Source organism: Schistocerca gregaria, chromosome 2 (genome assembly GCF_023897955.1).
Source record: "Schistocerca gregaria isolate iqSchGreg1 chromosome 2, iqSchGreg1.2, whole genome shotgun sequence".
In the NCBI taxonomy this organism is placed as follows: domain Eukaryota; kingdom Metazoa; phylum Arthropoda; class Insecta; order Orthoptera; family Acrididae; genus Schistocerca; species Schistocerca gregaria.
The window spans coordinates 750,496,327-750,517,024 of record NC_064921.1 but is presented as its reverse complement, the minus strand read 5'-3'; the positions used below and the strand labels follow the sequence as shown (position 1 = coordinate 750,517,024).

At 42.8% G+C, this 20,698-nt stretch overlaps 1 protein-coding gene across 2 annotated transcripts in view; it reads right to left on the bottom strand.

Annotated features, from left to right (window-relative positions):
- Positions 1-20,698, bottom strand: part of LOC126334931 (transcription factor ATOH8) — a 147,664-nt gene that overhangs the window by 114,826 nt on the left and 12,140 nt on the right. The window lies entirely within an intron of this gene.

Here is a 20,698-nt window from a genome sequence, read left to right as displayed (position 1 = left end):
GAGGCAGGATTCGAACCTGAGACTGTAGCGATCACGCGGTTCCGGGCTGAAGCGCCTAGAACCGCTCGACCACAGCGGCCGGCGGCGTTTAGACTAAATGGAATAAGAGAATGGCCGTCAAATAATGCGAACATTCCATTCTAGCTATTTTCATGCTAAAATCATACAGTCTTAGGTTCTTACCGCAGAAAAGCAGGTTGTTCACGAACAAAAAAAGTGAAAAACTATACAGTATCGCGAGCACGTTGTTAGAAATGAAGAAAGTAATAGATTAGATTTGGTAATATATTCGCGAGCGTGTGGCCGCGGGCAGAAGTATGCAAGACTACAGCCTGGGGGCAAGCGTGACGGGGAAGGAGGACGCGGCGCTTGTAGCTGGTTAGCGGCTAGCGGCCACAATGGTGCACTGTGGATCCAGCTGCCGCCACTGAGTCACTCGGCCCACGGCTCGCGGTCGGGCTCGCCGCGTGGGAGGGGGGATGCGTCACGGCGGGGTGTCTGCCTGCGCCCTGCCCTGGACGGGGGCAATTAGCCGTCCCACGAAATAATGCGTCTCTGCCTTGCCCTTGACAGCGTCTATCGGCAGTGCATGCACCGTCGCGGACATTCGTGACGGTTCAATTAGTGTTCGAGGCAGAGGATTTGGCAGTTTACAAGGCTGACTGAGACCAATAATTCCACAGTGGCAGCACATGTCACAGAGACTGCCAACATTTATATAAGATCGTAGACTGCCACAGCCAGTACCATTTTGAATAAAACTACCGCCCTGATGAGGATCGCAGCAAATTGATCGAAACGTCGGCAGTGTAGTTGCTTTAGTATTTTACAATACCGCGGTCTAACACCCCAAATTTTGTTCAGAACTGCCCACACTATTTCAGAAGCCGCCGAAGGCCTGTAAATACTACACACAAGCAAGAAATGGAGGGTTACGGATGCACTGGAAGAAACAGAAATTTACATGTGTGCTAAAAGATAATGGGACAATATCTTGAACGAACAGAATTACGTAGCATAAGTTCTTTTATAGAAATTTAGCCAATTGTTTGATAACAGGAAAAGTTATAAATGTTGGAAATAAGTGCTCAAACGTTCTACAATTACATCTGTGCCATTGTACGACAACTTACAACCTCGTTAAGCTAGTAAAAGTTTCAAATTTCCAGGCTGATAATGTTTGTTTTTCAGTTCTGACTTCATTTTATATTTTGACCTACTGTGCGACACGACGTAAATGTTTTCATATTTGTGTCTACGGGGTGGAATAGATGTATGATAATAATTTTAAACACGTCGACAAAAGACATATAACAGTGAGGTACCATGTCTCCGTCCCATAACGACAGGTGCAATTTTCGACAAAAATTTGAACAGTTTTCTACGCTGGATAAGTATGGAATTAGATTTTTCCATGTGAGAGAATCCGCCAAAGAAACGTCAAGAACACAGAACATCCCACTCACTACCGACATAAATCGTCTGGCTTCCCTACCTGCAATTTACATGTATGCTAAAAGATAATGGGACAATATCCTGAACTAACAGAATTACGTAGCATAAGTTCTTTTATAGAAATTTTGCCAATTGTTTGATAACAGGAAAAGTTATAAATGTTGGAAGTAAGTGCTCAGACGTTCTACAATTACATCTGTGCCATTATACGACAACTTACAACCTCGTTAAGCTAGTAAAAGTTTCAAATTTCCTAGCTGATAGTGTTTGTTTTTCAGTTCTGACTTCATTTTATATTTTGACCTACTGTGCGACACGACGTAAATGTTTTCATATTTGTGTCTACGAGGTGGAATAGATGTATGATAATAATTTTAAACACGTCGACAAAAGACATATAACAGTGAGGTACCATGTCTCCGTCCCATAACGACAGGTGCAATTTTCGACAAAAATTTGAACAGTTTTCTACGCTGGATAAGTATGGAATTAGATTTTTCCATGTGAGAGAATCCGCCAAAGAAACGTCAAGAACACCAAACATCCCACTCACTACCGACATAAATCGTCTGGCTTTCACTACCAACTCACAAATAATTCGTGGAGGTATGTAATTTAGAGAAAGTAAGGGAACGACGGACAACAGATAAAAATATCGATCACAAATAATTGATAAAACGCCCGCCACCAGAGTCGCATGATCGATTTACGATCGCACGTTCGATATGAATCGTTTGGACCCCGCGACTTCGATAGGCAATCACTCTTGAAAATTACCCCAGCAGTCTACTTGGGCATCTTTAGAGCGGCTGAAATGTCTCTGACGGGATTTATTACTCAGGTGTCCTCCAGTGACTAGTTCACGTCGCAATCGCCGAGCTCTCCTGATCGATTCATGCAGCTGTTACTGCTCTGACAATACTCCCCGCCTCCTTTTATAATGGTGAAACGTAGTGGTCTATTCCGCATTATGTTCTTTAACCATAATGTTAACCAGGAGGAAAGCTGCGAAGGGTTGTATTTCCTCCTCGTACCTGCAATATTCCAGTACTGTGGCTGTGCGTACACTTGAAGTGGGGCGCCTGTGCAGCCCTGGTGTAGGCAGCTGGTGCGGACACCTGTACGGGGACCCTTTCCCTTATGCAGGCGGGCAGGTGCTGGGACGGACCACCTGTCGCTACCACGTGCCCCGGGCGAGGGAGGGGTGTGGAAGGGGCGACAGGTAGAGGCACCCGGTCGTCAGCCAAAATGGTGCGGTCGCGTCTGCCCCCATTATCATAACAAGGCGAGTAATTGTCCCCGACGGGCGCGCTCTGCGGCCGCCGGACGGGACGTGCGGCCGCATCTGGCCTCTCCAGGAATTTCACCTCCTGTTCCCATTTCCGCGGCACTCTTCCGGCCATCCGCTGCTCTCACCTGGTTCCTGCTCAGTTCTCATTCGGTATGCCGCAGTCCTGCAAAGTTCATTCCAAGGAAATGCATTAGGTCGGTGCGTCAGTCAGTAGAGTTTTTGTTTTGGAAGTTGGTATTCCGGTTGTTACGGGTTTGTTTATCGATTGTCATTTTTTAATTGTTGTTCACTGTTGCTGCCTGAATTACATATTATCATTTTGTCATCTGGATATAGTGAGCGGAGCTGTGGACGCAAGTAAACGGAGTGCTTAGTAGTGAATTCGGAATATTTCCAACATATTCTTCCGTTTGAGTTCAGTAGAGGGGTGACAGCAGCGGAGGCAGCCAGAAACATAAGCGGCGCGTATGGAAGTAATGTAACTGGAAAGAGCAGGGCAAGAAAATGGTTTTCTCGTTTTAAGGAGGATCGTTTTGACACTAGGGTCAAACTCTTCCCATAGGATGAAAGTGTCGCGTGATGGTGGAATGATCACAGTTCATCATATTTGCCAGTTCTAGAGTTCAGTGACGTGGAACATTGTGGATTAATGAGTTCAAATGAACTTCAACAAACCCGGACAGTTTTCCTGCACGTGGATTAACGCGGGATGGAAAAGGAAAGCGGCCGTGCCCTTGCAAAGGAACCATCCTGGCATTTGCCTTAAGTGATTTAGGGAAATCACGGAAAACCTAAATCAGGATGGCCGGACGTAGGTTTGAGGCCACTGCTTAAAACACATTTACTTGCCAAACATTTGACACTGATTTTGGGGTTAATTCGATGCAGTGATCATAAATACGCAGTCCGTCTTTCTAGAATGGTTGTAATTTTTTAGATACAGGATCTTGAAGTTATTGTTTTTAGTGAAATACATAATTTTTCATATTCTATTCAAAATTTTTAACAGTGACAAGAATATACAAATGGATTTACACAATTTAAGGAGTGCTGAATCCGTATGTCCCATTACTTTTGTCAGATGGGCTCAAGTTTCTTCAGATATTTCATAATCTAGGCCACAGAAACATAAGCTTTGCAATGTCGCTAAGTCTAATCTGTTCACAAATCACGCGGGCAAGAAAATGAAAGCTACACTCAGTTTGGTGCAATTTAAGATACTCTATTAATCATTACCTTGGTTACAACATGCGTTTTCTCTTCGCCTGCCACTTATGTGGAAGATGGGACAAAGTCCAGCGGCCGGCCACTGTGGCCGAGCGGTTCTAGGCGCTACAGTCCGGAACCGCGCTTTTGCTACGGTCGTAGGTTCGAATCTTGCCTCGGACATGGATGTGTCTGATGTCCTTAGGTTAGTTAGTTTTAAGTAGTTCTGAATTCTAAGGGACTGATGACCTCAGATGTTAAGTTCCATAGTGCTCAGACCCATTTGAACCAAAGTCCAGCGAAAATCTACCAACAATAAATCACTGCAACTTTCTTGGTATCGATGCACTGTTACAGAGATTTGATGGTGAAACCATGCGCTATTACAGAGATTTGCTTGCGAAACATTTCTCCGTCTTCATCACTAAACGCCCCAACTATCTTCAGGAAAAACATCGATATGTGGGTGAATGAAGTACATTTTGAATGACACTTTGCTCATAAGCACATAAAGTCATTCACAAGTTCAATATAATTTGCAGCTGTCTTATTGCTCAAGAACAACGACGTAACTTTCAGAAAGTATTGCCACGCATTTAGCTCACTGAGAATACACTTGAACTTCTGGTCTACAAGGACCTTACATATTTGTGGACCAATGAATACTGTCTGCTTGACATACGATGTAACAAACCTCATACAGCACGAAAATTGATCTAAAAAAACGAAAATTCGTGTCATTTTCGAATTAGGTGTACCAAAAATCGGTAAAGATGGGGTATTTTTCTTTATGTAAAAATTTTGATGTTGAACGCTGTAATTTACTTAGACCGAGGTAGCACAAGAGTTAAGACATTTTAGGCTCGATTCTGTAATGGGTTTCATGACCATATACAGCCATCAACATTTGTTTTGGCGGAGTGGTTACTTAGAGAAAATATTGAATTCGTTACCTATCTTTGCCCAGTGGGAGCCTGTGTTCTGTCTCTAATGACTTCTACGTCGACAGAAATTTAAAAACTCTTCTCTCCCAGGTTGCATTCTGAATATACTGGCGGCCAAAAGAGTTAGTCCAGTGCTTAAGTCTGTGCTCTCATTGGGTAGGAGGGGGTTTAAAGTCTGCCAGGAACATCAAGAGTTAAGTTTTGTTTCCATAAATCGCTTGAGATGCGTTCTTGAGGAGAGGCACACCCCAACCCTTGTCCAGCTGAGCTGGTTCTCCGTCCTCAGTCGAAAGGTTTCCAACCCTAACCCTCTGTTGTCAAACACGCAGACGAGTGCGCGACTGGGAGGCCCGCCGCCGCGGTCAGCTTGTCCAGAAGACGTGGGCGCCGGACCAGCTGCTATCGAGTCGGCGAAGACGCGCTCTTATCTGGCCCGGCTGCTGCTGCTGACGCATGGCGGCGCCACACACGTTCCGCTCCGGCGCTTCACGCGCAGCGCCAGCTCTAGGCCGCCCGCGGGCGCCTTTTCCCACCAGCCGCTCCGCTCTTCGTTAAACGTCGCTACCCAAGCACGGATGTACACACGTACAGACATTGCGGAAACACGCCAGATTTCAGATGCGTGTTATGTGATAGTTGGGCTTGACTGAAAGAAATTATACAGGTTTGACCCCAACTACAACCATCAGCTGTATAATGGGATGATGACAATTAAAATTTATGCCGGACCAGAACTCGAAGTCGGATTTTCCGCTTTTCGCGAGCGGTCGCCTTACCATTGGGCTATCCGAGCGTGACTCACGGCCAGACCTGTATTTCCATATGTCGTCAACCATTGAAACGTCCCCTTAGAAAAATTATACATGACTGTGCTTAAACTGACACACAGTATTTTTAGCGCAACGCAATCTGACTTTCAATAATCCCTACATAAGAATGGCCCTGACTAACATTAGCCTATACCTTTCACAAATCACTTACCTCGCAGAAATCTACTGCAATACAGCGAGCGCCACTACTGCCAGCTAAATAAAAGATTCAAACTACTGAAGGCACTAACTACTAATAGGCATAGTTAGCAAATGAAAGATTTTGATAGAGAACAAACAAGGTATTTACCTTAATAGTGTTCAAAAGTCATAATATATATAGCAGTTCATGACATCTAGTCTTACAAATTTACTGTCTCTGTCCAGATCATCCGCTCTCAAAACTCCGCCATCACACTCCCCACATCCACCACTGCCGGCGGCTCACCTCCAACTGCGCAACGCTACGCGCAGTTAACAGAGAACTGTCCAACACTACAATGGCGAATATTACTCCAACAATGCAAACCAACCACAGCCTTCACACGCACATTCAGTGATTTTCATACAGAGCGCTACGTGTTACATCATGTGTCTACAACTTGTACTCGTACTCCCATTATGTATAGTCCCGTACAGGGGAGACATTGTACTTGAAAGTCGCTTGTCCGGTGTCAGCGTATAAATCCGCTATTGCAGAGCCGGTGTTGTTCCGAATTACGACGCAATGTTTCCTTGGACATGCAGGCATCGTGATTCGGAATAAGACAGGCACTGCTATATCTGCACGACAGTGCATCTTTCGTCGGTATGTGCTGTTTGTCTTGCCTGGAAACAAACTTGGTTCATTTTCGCACGGTAGTTGTTATTCATAACAGTGATTCCCACTTTACTGTTTTCCCTCTACATCCTACATCTGCACACACATTCCGCAAGACGACGAACGGTACCCTGTACCTCTACGAGTCATTCCTTTTCCTACTGCACTCGCAAACAGAGCGATGAAAAATACGACTGTCTGTGTGCTTCCGTACGAGCCCTAATTTCTCGTATCTTATCTTCTGGTCCTTACCCGTAACGTGTGTTGTCGGCAGTTGAATCGTTCTGCAGTGTGCTTCAAACACCGGTTCTCTAAATTTTCTCAATCTTATTCCCCGAAAAGACGGTCGCCTTCCCTCCAGGGAATCCCGAAGCTTCTACGCAATACTTCCGTGTTGCTCGAACCTACCGGTAACAAATGTAGCAGGCGGCATCTGAATTGCTTCAACGTCTATCTTCAATGCGACCTGGTGCGGCTGCTAAACACTCTAGCGGGACGGAAGAATGGGTAGTACTAATGTCCTATTTGCTGTTTCCTTTATAGATGAACAACACTTTCCAAAAATTCTCGCAATAAACCGAAGTCTACCGTTCGCTTTCAACACACAGTCTTTGCATGCTCGTTCCATTTCATACCTCTTTGCAACGTTATTCGCAGATATTTAAACTACATCAGGAGACTACTGATACTGTATTCAAACATTAAAGGTTTGCGTTTCCTACTCATCCGCATTAACTTACATTTTTGTACATCTGGAACTAAATGACATTCATTACACCATGCTGCGCGAGGTAGCCGCGTGGTCTGAGGCGTCTTGTCACGGTTCGCACGGCTGCCCCCGTCGGTGCTTCGAGTCCTCCCCCGGACATGGGTGTGTGTGTTGTCCTTAGCGTAAGTTAGGTTAAGTTAGATTAATTACTGTGTAGGCCTAGGGACCGATGACCTCAGCAGTTTGGTTCCATAACACAAATTTCCAGTTTCCATTACACCAACCAGAAATTTTGTCTGTCATCTTGTATCCTCCTACAGTCACCCAACATCTACCCGTACAGCATTATCAGGAAACAACCACAGGTTGCTGTTCGCCCTATTAGTCAGATCATTTATGTATATAGAGAATAACAGTGGTCCTATCACACTTCCCTGAGGCACTCCTGACGATACCCTTGTCCCTCACGAGCATTCATCGTCGGATAACGTTGTGGGTTTCGTTACTTAATAAGTCATGCAGCCATTCACGTATCTGGGAACCTATTCCGCATGCTCATATCTCCCTTAACAGTCTGCACTGAGGCACCGTGTTAAATGTCGTTCGGAAATCTAGAAGTAAAGAGTCTGCCTGTTACACTTCATCCATAGTTCACAGAACATCATGTGAGGAAACGCAAGCTGAGTTTCGCACGAGCGATGGTCTCTAAAACCGCGCTGACTCGTTGTCTCTAGGAAATGTATCATTTCGAACTCAGAATATGTTCTATAATTGTCCAGCAATCCAATGGATACAACGATATTGGTTAGTAATTTTGCGGGTCCTTTCTTTTGCCCTTCTTAGATGCAAGAGTCACCTGCGCTTTTTCTTTTCAGATGCGCTGGGAACTCAATACTGTTCGATCCTGTCTCTCAGGTTTGATTTTCGCTGTGTAAATTGTACACAGAGCAATGTGCGTAGGTTTGTTTATGAAGAGCTGGTCGATATGAGATTCACTGAAGCAGCGGAAGGTGCAAGGTGACAATTATGGAACTATATGAAAAAGAAAAAAAATGTAAGTTAGTTACAAACCACGGCGTGCACACACTTTATTCTACATGTAAACGTCACTACAAATACTCGGATTTAGGTTATGACATCTTCGACATGCCTGCCATCATTGGCGATGATGTGGCGCAGGCGAATAGAAAAATTCTGCATGACACGCTGAAGTGTCGGGGCATCGATGCAGTCGATGACCTTTTGAATGTCTGTTTTCAGCTCTGCAATGATCTTGGGATTATTTCTGTGCACATTGTCTTTAATATGGCCCCACAAAAAGGACTAGCGTGTGCTCAAATACGGAGAATATGGCGACGAATCGAGGCTCTTGCCCGTGGCCTCTGGGTACCCCAGCGCCAGATTGCGCTCTCCCAAGTACTCCTCCAGGACATAAAACACACTCCTGCTTCGATGGGATCGAGTTCCGTCTTTAATGAACCACATTTTGTCGAAATCATGGTCACTTTGGATAACAGGGGTGAAATCATCTTTCAAAATCTTCACGTACGTTTCGGTAGTCACCGTGCATTAAGGAATATCGCACCGATTATTCCGTAACTTGACATTGCACACCACACAGTCACCCGTTGAGGGTGAAGAGACTTCTCGGTCGCGAAATGCGGATTCTCAGTCCCCCAAATGCGCCAATTTTACTTTTTGACGAACCATTCCAAATGGCAGTGGGCTTTGTCGCTAAGCCAAACCAAAGACGCGCGCGCATGTTTATTCCCAACATGCCCCCCGGCCAAACGTGCAATTTGGACGTCCTAACGCGAATCGTTCAGAAATTACGACTATATTATTTCATATAGTTCAGTAACTGTCAAACTGTACGTCCAACGACGCGATACAGCACTGTTAGCGCAGCGACAGCAACCACATCAGAATGCTTCTGCTTCTCTCTGAAGGTTATTACTTTGGTCTGTGTTTTTGTGTTGCACATTTTCATGTTTGCATATTGTAATATTTTCCACTGTTGTAAAGAAAACCAGTGAAATGTGAAAGCTTTGACAACTGTCTGATTCTCGTTTCAGGTAGTTGCTTCAAGCCTTAAATACAGTGCAGCTCTCGGAATTTTTTTCAGAAACTTCCGTTTTAAATGTTACCAACCTTTAATCACAGTACTATTATTTTCCCAAGAACTAAGGAGATTGGTGTAACAAACCGTTTAACTCGTAATTACATTACATTATTACTTTCTAACGAGGCACCAGAGAAAACGTGTTCCTTTATACCAAAATACTCCGAAAATATCTCTGAACAAAATTGGAAATTTTGTTGATGGAGTTTCGGTTCAGCCTGTGTAAGCAGTGAATAAACGAATGTGACGCTACCTTAACACTGTACAACAGAAGTATCCTCTGACAAGAACCAAACAGCAATACCATAGAGCGTAGGTCTAGTTTGAAATTAGCTCCTCCTGATCTAAAAATACATTCACAACTCGCTGTTCCACGAGGTGTAGCGTAGATCTAGTTTTAAATTAGCTTCTCCTGATCTAAAGATACACTGAAAAACAAAAAGAACAGTAGGAGCTGTGAGTTTAAGGGGTACAGGTAACCCAGCTAACTTGTGTGTTCCCTTCTCCAACTGCTGCTCCAGAGAGATGTACAGGGTATCGGGTACCGAACGAAGAAATTTAACCGTTGCATCTAGAGAGAGCAGAGAATACATGCAAGGAGTGTAAGGTTGAAATGTTAACGCAGAGTCGACCGACGCTGAAAGAGAGACGAGGGAGACCGACCAGAAATTAATTTGCGGAGCAGTGAGCACAAGTGTGGCGCAGCTGTCTTTGCCAGACTGCTTGTTGTTGCTCGTGATGTCAGAGGCAGGTGCTCCACCACCAGGGCGACATTAGGCCGCGTCCGTTCCACACGGGTGTTCCTTGCCACGATGCGCGTAAACAACTGCCTGTCTGCGGCAATTACACTCTAGTGATGTTGATCCATCGGTGGAATGGGGACTTTAAGTTTGGCGGCCTTCTTGGTGCCATTCGGGAGGAGCACGCTGTGTGCCGGCACCTTGGTTTCACCCTAATGGCTGGTATCCATGTCCTTCATGACTGTAGCAGTATCAAAATGGCTCTGAGCACTATGGGACTCAACTGCTGTGTTCATTAGTCCCCTAGAACTTAGAACTACTTAAATCTAACTAACCTAAGGACATCACACACATCCATGCCCGAGGCAGGATTCGAACCTGCGACCGTAGCAGTCGCACGGTTCCGGACTGCGCGCCTAGAACCGCGAGACCACCGCGGCCGGCGGTTTCACCTTCTCCCTTCTCTCATAATCATCCAACACAAACATGACACCACACTACTTACCCGTTTTATAGTCACCTACACATATCAGACCCACTTAACAGTATAATTGTTACACTTCGCGAAGGAAATGTGCCATTTGACCGTACGGAAAAAGAGATAATTACTCAGCTGAACCTGACCTTCGGTGTCTCCCAGCCAACAATACCATACGGCTTTACTTCTAACTTATCGAAACAAAGATTTCGATAAGTGGCATTAAGCCAGAGGCGAAAATTTTGCTGCGCCCTTAATGTAACTTTTTTACAGACAGAGATACTGAAACTATTGTGATTGTTGATGGATTAAATTGATTTCTTTCCTATGGAATTCTAAAGCTCATTATGTCACTTGTTAAATTTTTCATTTCAACCTTTCAGCAGAACAGCGAAATGTGAAAGCGTTGACAACTAATTCCCGTTTCAGGTAGTTGCTTCAAGCCTTAAATACAGTGCAGTTCTCCTATTTTTTTTCCAGAAACTTCCGTTTTCAATGTTACCAGCCTTTAATCACAGTACTATTATTTTCCCAAGCGTTGTTAAGACATTACATACTTATTACATAAAAAAGAATGTTTCATTATGTTGTTGAGAGCGATAAGAAGCATAAGTCAAAGAAGCAAAGAAATACTCTATGAGCATTCGAAAGCAATGTGACAACGAATGGAAGAATCTGTTTTATCATAACATATTTAAAAAATAATTATCTTTACTTTATTAGTTTCATGACCAAAAGTGTAGATCACTGCCGGCCGGGGTGGCCGAGTGGTTCTAGGCGCTGCAATCTGGAACAGCGCGACCGCTACGGTCGCAGGTTCGAATCCTGTCTCGGGCATGGATGTGTGTGATGTCCTTAGGTTAGTTAGATTTAAGTAGTTCTAAGTTCGGGGGGCCTGATAACCACAGCAGTTAAGTACCATAGTGCTCAGAGCCGTTTGAACCATTTGTAGATCACTGGCTAAATTACAAAGAAAAATTCAATTCCTGAAGTGCGTATTACCTGATATTGAACAACTAAATCCAAGCCAAATGCAAAGTTTCACTAACTAATAAGGCTACTCACAAAGGAAAATGTAATTATTAAAAATGTTGATTCTGTAGACTTTAAAGGACGAGAGCTATTGTAGAGAAATCCCGAAAAAAAGATATGGTAACTAAAAACAAAATACGAACTCCACCACTGTTTACATACGCCAAGCGAAGGCTCATCAGATACTCAACGAAGAAGAAACCGAGGTTCAGTTGCGAGAAACTTCTCCGTCTATCGATAGTGCAGGAAAGCACTGGGCGACGAGTTGCAACGTATATCAAGTTTTATGTCAAACTTTACTTCCTGCAAATGTTTCGAAATAATATATCAAATGGCATAACTACAATTCAGAAACCGATAGTATACTGTAGTCAATCTGCAAGCCTACTAATAACTAACGTTGCGCCGGCCACGGTGGCCGTGCGGTTCTGGCGCTGCAGTCCGGAACCGCGGGGCTGCTACGGTCGCAGGTTCGAATCCTGCCTCGGGCTTGGATGTGTGTGATGTCCTTAGGTTAGTTAGGTTTAAGTAGTTCTAAGTTATAGGGGATTTATGACCTAAGATGTTGAGTCCCATAGTGCTCAGAGCCATTTTTTGAACTAACGTTGCGATTATTTCTTCATATTCCAGCCATTTTTAGAAATTCTACGTACTTTAAAAAAAAGTCTTGTTGTGAATTCAGTGCTGGACGCCCCACCTCGTACGTCAAATGAAGCAGTTGCCTCTGGTAATCAACCAGATGTTCTGTTAACCAATGAACGACTGTTAGGTCCACCCTTTCCTGTAGCTTCTTTGCAGACATTCTGCACCGTTTGCTCTAAATGTAGTTGTGACATGACTAATGACAACTGTAAATGCGATGTTAGTTCTTAAATATAATTTCATTCACTCCCGGATCTCTCCAACCCCAAACACAATGTAACCTTCTTCGAGAGCGCAGTCCAAAAATAGAGATTGGCATATGTTGTTTATATCCACCGAAATTTTTTGTCGCTGGCAGTGAGCTTTAAACTGACTGACTGATTGCAGTAAAAAAAAATCGATTACTCACTGTTTCAAATGGCGCTCACATCTGAGACGTTCCCGCTAGCGATTATTCAACCACAATGACAGCTGCAAAATGGTTTTTGCTCGACAGTAATTTGCAAAGTACTGAATCAATTCCTAGGAAATTCAACAATAAATGCGATGGTACTTCATAATAAAGTTACGCCTGCGGCATCTCATAAAGAAGCTCTTGTAACAGCCGCTGCTTGAATAACAGGATACTTACGTCAGCCTTAGCAACGTTACTCGGGGAGCAATGAGCAGTGTTGACAGTAACTGCTGCTGTGCTTTGAGAATCTGGATGTAGGACTGCACTTCATGACAACTCAGTACAAACTGTAGAAGCAGAGCTAACTTGCACGTCCGGTCAGAAATAGGGAACTGGCGCCTTCGTTAAGACACTGGACGGGCTGCTCTAATCCCTGTTCCGCAACTCATCTTTAGATTTTCTGTGAATATCCTAAATCTGTTACGACGCATTTAGCAACATTTTCTTTTCCCTTTCTCGTCAAAAGCCAGTTTGCTCTCGGCCACTTCATGACGCCGAACTCAACGGGACGTTACGCCCTAATCTTCCTATTTTTCCTGATTCTCTCTGAAATTGTAAAGAGCGGCAAAAGTAGAACATTCACGTTTATGGCAGTGGGAAAAAGTATAAAACTGATGATATTAAATTGAAACCGATTTAAAATGTGAAAACTAGTTATCTTCCACAGTTTATGAGAATGACTAACGAAGCTTACAGGCACTAAAGATCACGGCCAACTGCAGGTTAGGTGACGTATGCCAGAGTCCACTGCATTTGGTTTCTTCACGTGTACCTTGTTTTCTATGATGCAGTCATACTGTGGGGTCCCCCACACGTAAAAGTTCAGCTGTGTTAAATCCGCAAAATTCTGAAGTAACTAAACCACAGTTTCTCGACATTTCTGAAATACTAGAAGATTGTCACCAAGGTAATCTGGCGTGATATCTTGTTAAATTGCCGCGAAGAGGTAGAGCAGCCCTTAATTCGAAGACTGGTTCTACCATCGCAGTGCTTTCCCAGCAGTTGACCAATTGGACTTATCCAGCCAGCTAAAGGGGAACCCACTGTTAATTTGGGCTCCGAACCACAATGCAGCTTGCCGTTTTTCATCAGTTGATTTTTCACATCATTGCCAGGGGCGGAAGAAACTATAAACGCCGGCCGGTGTGGCCGAGCGGTTCTAGGCGCTACAGTCTGGAACCGCGCGACCGCTACCGTCGCAGGTTCGAATCCTGACTCAGGCATGGGTGTGTGTGATGTCCTTAGGTTAGTTAGGTTTAAGTAGTTCTAAGTTCTACGGGACTGATGACCTCAGCAGTTAAGTCCCATAGTGCTTAGAGCCATTTGAACCATGTTTTGAAACTACAAACGACAGAAAAAATATTAAGTCAGACTGAGGACGTAACTCATGCAATTCGAAATTCGTAGTCTTATACTTACTCATTTAGCCAACGAGATTGCCATACACTGAAAAAATCGTATAAGATGCTGTATCTTCATAAAGGAATGGACGGGCTAAGCCTCGTCATAATATACCCCCCCCCCCCCCCTAATGTCTTCAACCTCTTGTACTATTTTCCAAAACAACCCACAGTACTGCATTTACCGAGCGCGTCCATCTTCATTTAACGCATGCTGAAACCTTGAAATGTACTCTGTAAGTGCTGTATTTTTGAAGAATGTAATGTAATTATACTGGTATTCCAATGGCCAATCTCGAGCTCAGGCCCTTCCGATTGGCTGTAAACTATCCAGCAATGCAGTCTAACGAGCACTATGGCTAAACACGAAATCCCGCATACTGTACATAACAAAACAGAACGAGTTACAAATGCCTCTACAAGGGCGTGCTGAAAAGTAATGCCTCCGAATTTTTAATGTGAAAACTCATAAAGTTTTTATAAACAAAACAAGCATTATTAACATTCTACATCTTTATTCTTCATCTCTACATATTTGCACCCCCCTGGCACTAGAGGGCTCCGAATTGTGTAATATGACGGTGTGTACGTAACTATATCTAAGACTTCATCCACACATGAAGCAACCTCTCCTTGAGCATGACAATGCCAGACTACACACGAGAGTTGCGATATCTGCAACAATCCAACGCCTTGGGTTCGCTCTCATCGATCATCCTCCATACGGTCCCGACATGGCTGCATCCCATTTTCATCTGTTTCCAGAACTTAAAGATCATCGTCGATGACTTCACTTTCATAGTGATGAAGCGCAAGCAGAGGTCAGGTCGTGGCCCTGTCAACAAAGTCAAACATTCTACAGTGACGGTATCAATAACCTGGTATCTCTTTGGGAAAAATGTGTTTGTTGTCAGGATGACTACGTTGAGAAATAAATGCGTAGACATGAAGAATAAAGATGTAAAATCTTAATACCGTTTGTTTTCTTTAAAAAGCCTTAAGAGTTTTCACATGAAGAATTCGGAGGTGTCATTTTCCAGCACGCCCTCGCAGTCGTTAGTGGATTGGCAAATATCTTCGACATTCATGTCTGCACTTCACTTAGTCGTCAACAGTCTTAGTTTTCCATCACTGTCTTGAAGTTGTTTTCGGCTGGCCCAGCGGAAATAGTGACTTAATTTTGTTTATTAAATTTATTAGTCGCACGAAATTCCTAATTGGTTCAAATGGCTCTGAGCACCATGGGACTTAACATCTGTGGTCATCAGTCCCCTAGAACGTAGAACTACTTAAACCTTACTAACCTAAGGACATCACACACATCCATGCCCGAGGCAGGATTCGAACCTACGACCGTAGCAGTCGCGCGGTTCCGGACTGAACGCCTAGAACCGCTAGACCACCGCGGCCGGCAAAATTCCTAATTCACCCTATTTAAGTGATATCTGTTACGGGAATAAAGGGTAAAGCTATCATCAATCTGAAGGTTGATTTGAACACCACAGTGCTTCACTAGGCATGATACTCAAGTGGTGGTATTTGCTTCTCTCCGACCTTTGAAATTACTTGCCCAGTCGTTGTAGGGGTACCAAAAATTTTGCATAGGTTCCAAACCACATTGCAACACGGAATTTTAACGTTACCTAGCATTACCAAAACGAAAGAAATGATGAGAGGCAAATAAAAATTATAGGTCCGATAGGGGATCGAATCCAGACCTATGTATCCGCAATCTGGCACTTACCTACTCTTTCTTTTTTGTCACTTGTCACTCACTAACGAAAACTTAAGTAACAGAAACTGTTCTCGTATTTCAGCCCAGCTAGCAAAGATGTCAGCTATCAGCGTATAATTTGTCTTATAGTCACCCTTCCGAGGATAGATGGAGATGAGTAAACAAAGCAGTGTACCCGCTCTAGCGGCGGCCAAAAGCGAGAGGTATTCGGTTTCTGTGCTGCCGTAACCCTGGACAGCTCTGTAACAGAGCACGTCTGGAGCAGGTGGTCGCAGCCACACCTGCCGCTGAAGCCAACACCTGCCGCTGCAGGTGCCGCGGAACACAACGAAACGCCACACACTGTCGCAGCAGGCTCTGTTATTGCGTGATCCGTCATTGTCTTCCACGCACGAGGCGTATTTTGATGTAATACGACTTCGGACGGAGTAATAGCTAGTCCAGACTAGACTGATGGTAGGAACAGACGTTGGCCTAGATGAAGCATCCCGACCAGTTATCGTAGTATGTCACCTGTGATTTAAGCACCAGAAGATCAAAACCAGGAGAATCGGAGGGAGCATGGTAAACTGAAAGCCGGAATATTAAATTCCTCATTCAGCAGTGTATTCACTCAAAAGTGAGAACGGAAATGTTGATATAAGCAATAATATTAAAGCAATAAAATCAATTCCTTCTTGGCGAGTAACGAACACCACTGTTGTTAAACTGACATTGCTACATTATACAGTGTCATTGAAGATTCGTAATGATCTTCGCAAAGTACAGAACGTAGGTGAAAGGTGACTTACAATAGATTTTGAAAATTTTCGGTAATTATTTTGAACTGCTTTCGAGTCCTCAACCAGTCTTTTTTCTGACACACATTACAAATTTCGAGCGATACACAACTGTTGTTACAAACAGTTCAAAAGATGATTTTGTCAGTACCGTGGGAGTCCGTTTCATTAACTGGTCCTTTTCGCGGAACCCTCGTCAATCAATCACGGACTTCGAAGACTAAACAGGACTTCACAGTCGAAACTTTGGGAGTAAAATAGTATCCTTGAGTGATGTCATCACCAGCTTGTACTTTAATTGTAGTTCTGCCGATATTTTTCCTCTGTAAGGATGTCTTATATAGTGGAAGGTAACTATAACCTTCCAAGGACTGCACAACATATATTTCTTTCTCTCATGATTCGTGAAGTAAATGCCATGTTGATTAATGCCGTGTTATTAATCTTATCTTTACTGCGAAATTGGTGAGCAGGTAACCCCTAATGCCTCACAACTGAAGCTATGGGTTAAACGTTAGCAAGAATAATATTGAGCATCTTCCAATTTAGGATGTTCAGGATGTTGGCGGATTGCCATGTGATCTGAACAAATTTCCGTTATCCCACAGGTGTTCAGTACTTAACGTAAAAGAAATTTGCAGATAGTTCGTATACAGTAAGGGAAGTGTTGAACTGTTTTACAAAGAGAATCGCGTGTCAAATCAAAACATCTTCACCATCGAAGTTTATTCGTCCTTCGGCAAAATAATGCAAGCTACGCAACAAAAACGGTGAACCCAGAGGAATCTACTTCTGGTAGTGAGTAGTCCACTAAATACGAATATTTTTTCCATACATATATAAATCGTGAATATATTCTGTATAGATGCAACTACTAGGTCTATTCTACAATGTTATAGATGACCACGTGAATTATTTCACGTATCCACTTCGTTATTCTACGAATTCGCGTATATTTATTAAACTCTTCGTGGAAATTAGATAATTACAAACACTTGATGCTGCTAATTGTAGAAAAAATGGGAAGATATTTATGAAACTATATTTAGCGAAAAGAAGCTTTCAGCAAGCACATTCATTTAATTTCATCCAGCAAACAAAAAAGAGAAACAAAGATACCAGAATTTTTTGTCAAGAGAAACAGGGCTCAAATTTCGGTTTGACTATCCTAGTGTTTCATAAAAGCACTTAAGACAGATTTTACATCCTGCTCTAACCAGTAATCTTTTTACTGTTACAACTGCTTTTAACCACAATTTCAAGTATGACAAATGTATTTTTACTGAAATTGTAAGTGTGTGATCAGAAAATTAAAAAAATATAATTTCAGTTTTTTCTTTTTTAGGTACGGCACAGGTATTAACACTAGCAACACCAACGTGTTTTCCATAACTTGTACTACCAAGGATTTGGGTGGGTGGGGGTGGGGGGTGGGGGGGGTGGGGGAGGGGACTTTTTGCCCACGATAAAAAAAATTTAAAAAAATTAAATTTCGTTAATTTCATGGTCACTGATGTTTAAGTAGGATTCAGAACCTCAAAATATCTTTTTAGAAAAATCTTAGAAATACCAACGTATTTTACGGAACCAAAGGGCGATACTTTATGATCAGCGCAAAAAAATAATTAAAAATACAAATTTTGTTAATTGTCATAGGCTTTTATTCATAATATACTTTTTAAAGATATGCTGATGTGTAACAAGGGTCCTGAACTTGATAATATGATTATTGCTCTTGTTGTATAAACCGACATCCACTGCTGAAACTTACATTTTTTGTTGAGTTTTACTGAAGAATTTAAAACAGTTCTGGGCTGTGGTAGACGAAATCATTGAAAAACAATAAAAAAAATTTCTAAATTTTAAAATATAAGGTACATGGCTAGATAGAAATATTTTCAAAAGATGGGCACGAAGTACCCCCCCCCCCCCTTCCCCCTGGTAATGCAAGGCTTAATGGAATAAATATCCATTGTATGATCCACTACATTGCTTCTTTATTTCACTACACCTTCATGTGCGTCAGCTTATTTTAATTGTTGTATCATAATACTAATGCCAAAATGAAGTTAACTCACGCTATAGGTAACTGAGTTTAATTTATTCTTGTAAGGAGAAAAATACCGTTTTTTACAACTCATAAATTTCTATTGATTGTTAAACGGGAAGTGTCGGACAGTAACTGAATTCATGGTTATATTACTGAAGAAGGAGAACTTGGTATTTGCAGTATTACTTGTAGCTAATATCAGCATAAAAATGGCTCTGAGCACTATGGGACTTAATTTCTGAAGTCATCAGTCCCCCTTTTTTTTCTAATTTTGTTCGCTTTTGTTCGTTGCATCTGCTCGGGTCGGACGTCATAAAACAACCGTTTTGGTTTGTTGTTGATCGGTGAACTCAGTTTCTTTATTACAGAGCAGCTATCCCTCTGACCGACTACTTAAACCTAACTAACCTAAGGACAACAACACATCCATGCCGAAGGCAGGATTCGAACCTGCGACCGTAGCGGTCGCGCGGTTCCAGACTGTAGCGCCTAGAACCGCTCGGCCACCCCGGCCGGCGTAATATCAGCAATGACAGTCACTAAGATAATAACGCACATCACAGTTTCTCGAAACAATACGTTACATTGCCTTCAGCGAAATGCATACGTATACTTTTCCATCTATTGTTCCCGATATAGTAAAGATAAGCAGCAGATTTCTCTTATGAACCAAGGAAAATATTACGTTGATGTTCTGTACCGGAGGCAACTGACTGCTTCTGAATGCAGCATTCGTCAACCAGAAAACAAAAACACGTCATATGTAGTGAGCCTATAGTCATGTGTACGCACTGTTCGTTTGTTTAAATGCCGACTGCAGAGAATGTGAACGTTCTGTAAAAACGTCAGTTTCAGAACGGTTATCTCAGAAAGACATTGAACGTTGATAGGTAATCTTTGCTACTACAGGGAACTGATACTCAGCCAAAACAATAATACATCTACAGTACAATGGTCATTATCACCGTCGAATGTAACGCGTGTCCATTCGAAGTGATTACGACAAAAACGTAAGGCTGCTTGTGGCTTTGCACTTATTATGTAAAGTCATGCAACAACCAAGATATGACTATCAGTGTTGTCTCCCGGGAAGAGAGAGAGAGAGGGAAAAAAACGCGTCATGTTGCCAGTGCAACCGTACTTACTTTCGCGGCGTAGTAATGAATGAACAGCTATGGTTCACATGTTGCCTTTCCTATCTAATGTACAGCTAAACTCAACAAACTCGCTAAATATGGATTGATGTTTTTTGAGTAATAATGTTATCAACAGTCTTTCCAAGAATCTAAATAATGTCTATTTTAGTACAGCTAAATTACGCCCTGATGCTCATAAAAATGTGTAATACCATTTTTTGCCAGTAGCTTCCTTCCATCGCAATACTGCCTTACACGCTCTTCTAGTGTAGGTCCACCTATGATGGTACTTGCATTCGTTCGATGATGGGACATTGTCACACAATACCCTACTAACGGAAGTTTGTCTTCCTCCTTGAAGTTATCGTAACTGATGTTCTACTGAACATAAATATATCAAAATACTGACGTCTGTCTGTTAGCACGGCAGTTTCTTTGAATACAACAGTTGCAATGATTTATAACTTTACGAATAACTGCAATTGTAGTACAACTGCAGCATTGGTGCATTAAATATAGAGCGAGTGTTCGTTACGACGACTTCATACAGAAATCACGAGTGAGTGAACCACTTAAAAGCAGGAATCACACATTAAAACGGCTTGCATTAAATATTTCATCAACGAAATACGTAGACATCAGGCTACCCTACAGATCGCCGGCCGGAGTGGCCGAGCGGTTCTAGGCGCTACAGTCTGGAACCGCGCGACCGATTCGGTCGCAGGTTCGAATCCTGCCTCGGGCATGGATGTGTGTGATGTCCTTAGGTTAGTTAAGTTTAAGTAGTTCTAAGTTCTAGGGGACTGATGACCTCAGCAGTTAAGTCCCATAGTGCTCAGAGCCATTTGAACCATTTGAACCCTACAGATCAATATGTTGACATAAATTAATATTCA